This window comes from Telmatherina bonti, assembly GCF_933228915.1.
Source record: "Telmatherina bonti genome assembly, chromosome: 7".
NCBI lineage: Eukaryota > Metazoa > Chordata > Actinopteri > Atheriniformes > Telmatherinidae > Telmatherina > Telmatherina bonti.
Genome location: NC_136625.1, coordinates 32268498 through 32277854, shown reverse-complemented (window position 1 = coordinate 32277854; position 9357 = coordinate 32268498).

Below are 9357 nucleotides of genomic sequence, written 5' to 3'. Positions count from 1 at the left end.
CAGCTGTTATACACTATTCACAAAAAGTTAGGGATGTTCAGCTTTTGGGTGAAATTTCACAACAAGCCTAAAATGCATTCAAACCTGTACAGGTGAACTTAATGTGATCTTCTCTAAGCTTTTAAATGCACATGTCCAACTGTTAAATGTTTCAATAAATTTTGCACAAGTTGCTGTTCTCTAACAAGGAGCTTAACGGCAAAAATCACGGCAGGTGTGTGATCCTTGAATTGACCAATAAATGTCCTGGTTCAATTAGAGCTGGTGTTTAAACAGTTGTCCTCATCATGCTGTTCACATTTTGACATCATGAGACCAAGACGACACCTAACAATGGAACAACAGTCCCTTGCCATTGCGATGCTTCAAACAGGACGTTCTCAGACAGAAGTGGCCACTGAGCTTGGAGTGTCACAGAGTGTCATCAGCAGGTTGCAACAGAGATATGGAGAGACTGGAAGAGTCACAGAAAGGCCTAGAAGTGGACGTCCTTTGGCCACATCCCGTGCTGATGACCGCTACATTGTGAACACTGCCCTGAGAAACCGGATGATGAATGCCACTCAACTCCAGGCACGTTTAAGAGAGGTGAGAGGCACCCAAGTGTCACGTCAGACCATTCGGAACCGTTTCCATCAGCGTGGTCTGCGTGCTAGACGACCTGCACGGGTACCTGACCACACCACCAGGCACAGGCATCATCGTCTTGCATGGGCCAGGGAGCATTTACGCTGGACGAGGAACCAGTGGGCCTCAGTGCTGTTCTCTGATGAAAGTCGATTCACACTGAGCAGAAATGATGGCCGGCAACGATGTTGGAGACGTCAGGGAGAGCGCTATGCATCAGCCACTGTTGTCACCAGGCGAGCTTTTGGTGGTGACGGTGTTACAGTGTGGGCAGGGGTGTCCACTTGGCACAGAACTGCCCTACACTTTGTGAATGGTACAGTGACAAGCCCATACTACCTGAATAACATCATTAATCCAGTGATTGTGCCCCTACATGAACAGCACAGGCCTAATTTCATCTTCATGGACGACAATGCTCCTGCTCATCGAGGCCGCATCATCAGGGAACGGCTGTTGGAGACTGGTGTACCTCAAATGGAATGGCCTGCACTCTCTCCAGACCTGAATCCCATTGAAAACCTGTGGGATCAGCTGAGCCGTCGTGTAGAGGCTCGAGACCCTGCACCCCAGAACCTCAATGACCTGAGGGCTGCCCTTCAAGAAGAGTGGGATGCCATGACTCAGCAGGCAATAAGTTGCCTTGTGAACAGCATGAGACGTCGTTGTCAAGCTGTAATTGATGCTCAAGGGCACATGACAAGATATTGAGACGTTCAAATTTTTTGTTGTGGTGTAACTACCATTGTTGTTACCTTTTGTGTTGAATGAATTTTTTGAGATGAGGAAATCAGTAGTGCATCCTTCTACTTAAATGTCTTACTTTTAAGATATTATATCACTGTAGCATGAACATATTGCATTTTCCATAAATTTCACCTGAAAGCCAAATATCCCTAACTTTTTGTGAGTAGTGTATAATCTAGACCAGATGCCTTAGTATCTTTTAGCTTCAATATTGCTTCATGAACTTCTGCTGAAGTAACAATAACGTCATCTTTAAACTCTACATTTTCCACTACAAAAGGTTACTTTTTACACAGTTTAGCATTTCATAATAATGTTTTTGCCATAACTTTGCAATTTGATCAAAACCACTTACACCATCGATGTTAGAAGGGAGAGATGCTTTACAATTATTAACATATTTTATCTCTTTCCAGAAGTCATGGAAATGATGTTTTTGCAGTTTCCTTGCCAGTGAGTCTGACCTCATCGTATTTTAATCTCTTTGTCACAATCAGCCTTGCTTCCTCCAACATTGCTGCCACACCCCTAATCAGTTCACTGCTCTCACCTGCCTCTGCCACCTGTTCACAATCCCCATCAGTTCAGCCTGCGCATATATGCAGCCTCCACCATTCACTCACTGCCAGATTGTCATTGCTCTCATGCCTGACCTTCCAGCACTCCGACCACAATTGCCTGCCTGTTACCGACCTGATCCGTCCCCGACTTCCGCTTCCTGCCTTGCCCTTGGAGCCTGCTCCCCAGTGGTTACTGGGTTTCTGTCCTGGAAGACCCCCAACCGTGAGTTGTGGATCTTCACTCACCTTGTTGTGCTAGGTGTCTACTCTGTCGGCCCAGAGGAAAGTTGCTCTGCTCTGCTCATTGGGAACCAGAGTTCAACTCCAGCACCGAACCTCACCAAGTGGCTAAAATAAAGACTGTTAACCTGCCCAGATCTCTTGTGCTGCTTTTGGGTCCTTTCTCCGATCATTTCACTCTTTTAATATAGCAAAGTGCATATTTAAATCGGGCATCAGCACGTTTTTTTCTTTTCAAACAAGGCACCTTGCTTGTTTGTTTCCTGTCACAGCCCAGCTTTGGAAAGCACTTCGGGCCTCTGCATAGAGCTTTTCTACATGATCCTTCCAACTAGGATTAGCATAGCACCCTTTATTCTCTTGTTTAGACCTACTTAAGATACCAAGAGACTCTACAATAGTTTCATATAGGGAACATAATTCCTCATAATGTTGTACATTCTTACAGTTCATGTCCTGACACAAATAGGGTATCTTTCGGAACCTTAATATCACTCAGCAATGCATCTGATTGATTATCATATTTTTTAAAGATCTCTTTTAGTCAGTTTTGACCAGTCTATTTTCCCTACATCAGCACCATTGTCCACCGGTAACAACACTGGTAGATTGTCTGTGTTCACCAACATGAGAAGAAAACTGCGTTTCTGAGGGTACAACAGCAGCACCTCTGAGGATGCCACCCCAGCGACAATATTTTACACTCCTGAAGATACAATTAGGTACTTTAGAGTGTAAACAATTTGGACAGAGATAAGCAAATCAATTTAGATGTTGTTTTGACATGGTGTTGGCATAAAGTGCTCAGAGGCAGTGAAAAGTAAAGAAAGTAAGGGAGAAAGTAAAGTGATAAAAAGGTTAGGAGGAGGAAGTCTGAGTTGGATTGGAGTGGGAAGATATTCCTCCAAGTTTGGAGGAGTTTCTTCCCATAACAGCCTGATGTCAGTTTGAGGAAGTAATTCCTCTGTGATCTTAGAAGATCTGGAGGAATTTGTGACTACATGAGTTATTCTCAGCTTCTGATGCGGTGGGATTTCGGCCTCACTGAAACATCAGAACTTCTAGATTCTGAAGTTTCCTCAGCAGATTTTCTCTAGTGTTTTCGCTCTTCTTCTTTCTCTTCTTGAGACTTCTTCAGCCTGAATAATTGTTGTAGAAAATCTGACTTTTCATCTTGCCATTGCCTCTCCTGGTCTACGAGTTCTTTCTCAGACCTCCACAAACATCTTTCCAGGGAAGCTCCAGTTTCTTCCCACTCAGCCAGGAGGCTGTTTTTGTACCGCTCCCATTGTTGTTTCTGCCTGTCAAATTCTTCCTGAGTTTTCTCCAGAGCAGACTTTATTCTAGAGGTTTCCTCCTCCTCCTGGGCTAAGCGGGTCTCAGTTTTCAATGCCCTCATCCTCTCAGCGGAGAGAGCTGCTTCCAGCTGGATGACTCTGTTGGAGACTTCTGCTTGTAGGTGATGTTTCTTCCTCAGTTCTGCATACAGAATGGCCATTTCCTTCTCAGACACAGATTTCTGAGATTTCATTTGTTGTTTTAGCTTCTGCACCTCAGGAATGAGGGTCATTTTCTCCTCAGTGAAATTCTGTTGTTCCTGGAGCTGAATCTGAATCTGGCTCAGTTCTGTCTTGGCTTTGTGTGTTTCCCGTTTCAGTACTGATAAAGAAGTTTCGGCTGATTCTCTTTTCAGTCTTTCCTCGCAGAGGTCTGTCTCCATTTGCTGCACATGCTTAGACGCTAACGACTGCACGATATTAGTTTTGTGGACCTGAAAACGCAGGTCCTTCAGCTGATTCAGCAAGTCCACGTGTTGTCTCTGCAGTGCTGAGATCTTCTCGTCTTTGGCAGCCAAGGTTTGATGAAACTGATGTTCTGGGATCATCAGTAGACCTGGGCTGTGAGTGACATTCTGTTCATCAACATGGTTCATGTTGCTAGACTGCTGACTCGTTGGGTTGTTGACCTGCAGAAGCTTCAGGATTGGATGTGGCTCTGCAGCTGGTGGTTCTGGCAATGATGGGATCAATTCAGGCTGTGGTTCTGTTGGTTGTTTTAGAACCACAGATTCTGAAGGGACCCTACAAGTGGTGTCTGATCCTGGGTTTCCAGATGTTAATGGGGGATTTTCCTGGTTTTTATACATTTTGCAGAGGTCTTTCTGAGTCCTTTCTATGTGATGGTCAAATGTTTGGCTCTCTGCCTGACAGAACTCAGACAGAGAATCAGCTTTTTCAGTCTCTGATGATGGATGACTGGATCTTTCATCTTTACGAAGAACCAACGGTTCTGTAATGACTTCCATTTGTAACTCTGATCCAAATGTTACTGGAGGAGTCTCCAGGTTTTCAGGTTCCAGAAGACACTCATGCATGGGATCAATTGGTACCTCAAAGAACGGTATCAGCGGTTTATGTCTCTCAACTTCCTTGCATTGTTGGTTCTTTTTTTGACATTCTTGTGTCCTTGTCTCCATAGAGATCATATGCAGTTCTTCATAATCAGGATGTTCCTCAGCCTGTTCATTTGCGTTTTCAGAGATTTCCGCTGCAATTTCTGATCTTGGGGTTCCAAATGTAATTTTCTGGGTTTTCTCCATGTTTTCAGGTTCCTTGCAAACATCAGTGATGGTTTTGTTGCTCTGATCTTCAGATGGTGTTGTCTGCAGATTGTTTAATAATATACCAGAGCATGACTCGCCTTTGTCCGGCACATTTGATGGCTCTTTAACCAACTTCGGTAACTGAGGAAATTCCTCAAGATAGTCGTCATAGGTTTTGCCCAATGATTCCATTTGCAAATCCCAGACAATCGCCGGTCTACTTTTCTTGCATTTCTTGCACCGCTTTTTTACACTTTGCTGTTCTGTTCCACTTGGCTCCTTGATTAACTCAACTTCTTGTGAAACAGATGTTTCACTCTCTGATGCTGGTTTGGTGGCAGTCTGTACAAACTGCTCTGCAGATGCTTGTTCACAAAGCCTTGCTGCAGGTTGGGGAATCTGGTTTGCAGCCAGTGTTTGGAAAAGACTTTCCGATTCCATCTCAGCTAAAACTTGTTCAGCTTCTCCAACGGAAGGCTGTGCAGATGATGCAGTCCTAGAACTGTTTCCAAGAATCAGTCCAAATGTAATTTTCTGGACGTTGCGTTTCTTAGAAAAATTTTTTAGCCTCAGTGTTATCTTTCTTGCTCTGGTATCTTTTGAGTTCAGATGTCTTTTTCTCCAGTGAGGGAAAATTTTCAATGCTGAACACCATGCCAGAGTTGCTCTCACATCTGTTTTGGAGATTTGATGTATTTTCTCCAACGTTTTGTGAGCTAGGAGACTCTTGGAGATGTTTAATGTTCAAAACAGACTGCAGAGACGTATGTGTTGTGACCGTCTCAGGTTGTCCACTGTGGACATGAACTTTTCCATTGATTTCCATGGTTAAAACAAACTGATCTTTTTCCTTTCTCCAAAGATTAGAATCTGGATTCGTACTGAGATTCGTACTTAGATGCGTTCTCAAAGTGACTTGGTAACAAAAGCAGGGGGTATTATAAGAACAATGATATCACAAAGGATATCAGAGTCATGAAAACACAAACTTAGCTCCGCCCTTCAGCTGAATACATTCTATAACTGTTGCTAGGCAACACCAAATTGGTCTCCACCCTTCAGATGATTCTATCAAAAATTAGAAGACCTGCTGGATGTTGCCTGGCAACGGTTGCAACTCAGCCTCTGCCCACATGCAGCCAAAATTATTATAGTTTATTATAGCCACAAAATAAAATCAGTTTTCAACTCAGACACCAAATCTGAAGAAGATGATACAAACCAATGTTGGTTTGGATGAAAAAACATCTTAAAGAGATTCTTTGGTCAATTATTTTTGGGTCCTTTTTTAACATAAATGCATGTACAAGCTTGACCTTTGTACTAAAAGGCCAGTACTTAGGGGAAATAGCCTACAACACACATCAGCAGTGACCAAGCCATTTTCTCATCTGCATATCATTTTCTCAAGTCTTGGCATTCAGGAGAAAAACTACTTGCATATTTACACATTCTTCTCTGGTTCTGTTTTTTTATTTTGTTTTTTGTTTTGCAAATGGCCAGTATACACTAACTTGTCTTAATTTGGTCACACCATTAAAATTTTATTCGATATGCCACTGATACCAGTAAAGGGTATTGGTCCAACACCACGTGCGTATGTGCATACACTGCATTTATTAAAGTGTTCTGATAGTATAAAACCTGATACTAATGTGAATATGTTAATGCAAAGAGTTTAAGAGCATTTGAATGAATGAGTTCTCCTTTCTGGTTTAAAAAGAAAAAAGAAAAAGAAGCAGATGTGTTAACATCAGTCTTTAAATAAATAAATTTCACTCAGTCATGACAACTGCTGTTTCTTGGTCACCAGATAATAAACCAGATGGGGCGAGTTTGTTTTTTATTACGGTTTAAGAAGTCATGATCAGACATCAAGAATTTTTTCTCCAGTCCACATTTAGATGTTTCTTGTTTTGGCCTGCTCTCAAGCTTTTGCTCTGTCAAAGTTTTTGTAACATGAGTAATGATCTGAGGAGACAGCAGCTGATTCCACTGACTGGGAACAGGTGTCACAACAGTCGTCAAGGATAAAAACTTTACCTTGCAAGGGGGGGTTGCATGTTGACAGAATAATAATCACACAACATGTTGTCGACACTATCAGATCATCTATATCTGATCACAGCTTGAGATTATTCCCAAAAAATGTTTTGCTGTCGTTGCTTCAGTTCAAGTTTTAACCCCTGAATCCTGAAAAGGAAATGTTCATTTTCCTTTTACATTTCTTTTATCCAACCGACCCTGAATGGTTCCTCATCGGCTCTCCGTCACAGTAAAGAGCCAGTAGGACACAACTACAACAGATTTTAAGAAAATTGACTTCTTAAAAAATGCGAAAAGTCTTATTAAAAGAGCAAAATCTTATTTTTCAGTGTGAAAAAGTTGAATCCTTCTTAATTTTGAGAGTTTGGGCAGTGATACAATCATGCAGAGTGGAAATTATCCTGATAAATACAGTATTTAAAACACAGTTGTAATTTATTGTCTTTGTAAAGTACTATTTTATGTCCCTACTACCTATATACGTATGATTCATGTTTTAAAGTCCACAGTTCAGTTACTGCTTGGTAAGGTCTGCCCTCTGCTGATTTTTTGCAGCAGTTAATTATTAGCATTATGGGAAGTGAAGGACAGCGTCATATTAACGCCCCTTAAATCAATGCCATGTTCCTGTATTTGGTGTTGTCTCAGCATCCCTGCATCCAGAAGGAGTCTCCCCACATCAAGTTCCTGTGCTGTGATGACGAACACACAATGCTGCTTTGGGTCAGCTCCATCAGAATAAGCAAGGTCAGATTCATCACTGTGTGTAAAGCAACTCAGTAGAATGTAAATATTAGAAAATCTGGGATTTGAGGCAGACAAGTGTGTCCTCTGTGTGTGTGTGTGTTTCAGTATGGCACACAGCTCTACAAGAACTATCAAGATGCAGTGCGAACATCCACCCTACAAACCCTCCTGTCTCCAGCACACAAAGGTAAATCTGCACATGAGAGGCAAAAAAGTGCATCCAGAAGGTTCTTTTAAAGATGACCAGTCGCCATGTGATTCCACAGTTGAATCAAATAAAAGTAGCCAATGAATTTATGTTAGTAATATTTTTGTCCATGCAGACAGAGCCAACGGTCAGATCCCTCCGGGCAGGACGCCCCCGGGTTCTTCTCCACTAAAATCAACAAATATTGATGTCTGTACAGACGAGCCACCACCTGACTTCATCCCTCTTCCTCCTCCTCTTCTGGGACACGAACATGTTTGAGACATAAAGCCATGTGGAAAAATGAAGGACATCCAAAATCTCTTTTGTTTTTGTATCAGCATAAAATAATAATAAGAATAATAAAAATAAGAATAAGAATAATATTAATTATTAGATTAATAATAATTATAATAATTATTATTATTATAATGAAAGTCAAGTCTTTAGCTGAGACTCAGCAAAATACAACCTTAGAGTAACAAAAGTCACATTTTGGAGATGGGTCTCACGTTTGCCTCTAGGATACTTTGGTATAGACAGTAGTTTATGAAGTATTTAATGACGGCAACATGACCAGGTCCTGTGGCTGCAAAACAAGCCCAGATCTTCCACCCTCCACCACCGTGCTGGACAGTTGGGATGAGGTCTTTGTGATGATAGGCTGTGTGTTGTTGTTACCAAATGTGCTGCTATGTTCCAAACATCTCCACTTTGCTCTCATCTATCCAAAGCACATTGTTCCAGGAGTCTTTTTTATTCATTTAGTTGCAACTTGCAACGCTTTCAAACACACTACGTGTGTTCAGACCTTCTCTATTTCCTCTGTCATGGAGTTTAACATTTAAAATGCTCATAAATTTTAGAAAAACTCTTCCAAGTTCTGCAGCTGGGAAAATCACTGCAATTAAAATGCTTTTAATCCCCCCTCTCTCCTTTATCTCCTTCAGTCTATTCAATCTTTTTCTAAGCAGTTAAGTCTCAGTAGTCACACCTTTAACATGGAATTACAAGGCTGTTAGTATCATAAGATCATCAATCTAAACTACAGTAGGAACATAATTTTGTTCTACCAAACTTTAAAATTTATCAGTGGGTTTGCAAAATGTGTTTATTTTATCTGTCAGTCAGTTTGAGATGTAGCTGTTTGGTTTTTTGCAGTTTCTCTAAGCGTTGCATGTCTGACCTTGTGGTGGACTTCTGGGGAAAATGGTAGCTGTCTGGAATGTTTTCCACTTAGCGGGTTCAGCAAGAAGATGTGCCGCTAAATTCTAAAGTAATTGTAAGCAGGAAATACACTTTTTGGGAAGACCAGAGAGCAGGCCATAACAGTAATCTAATCTACTAGAGATAAAAGCGTGCATCAGCACCGCTGTGCAGGCAAGAGAGAGAAATGACCAGACTGGAAACAATAAAAAACTGTTTTTGTAACATTTTTTATAAAATCCAGCTCAGAGTCAGGAAGAACACCCGGAGATGGTTGGGTGTAAAAATCCCAGTAGACCAGCAGTTTCTGAAATACAGTTGTTTGTGCAACAACCACAGCAAATTCAAAGTCATCTAAATCTCTTTTCTACCTCATTGTGATGCTCAGTTTGAAC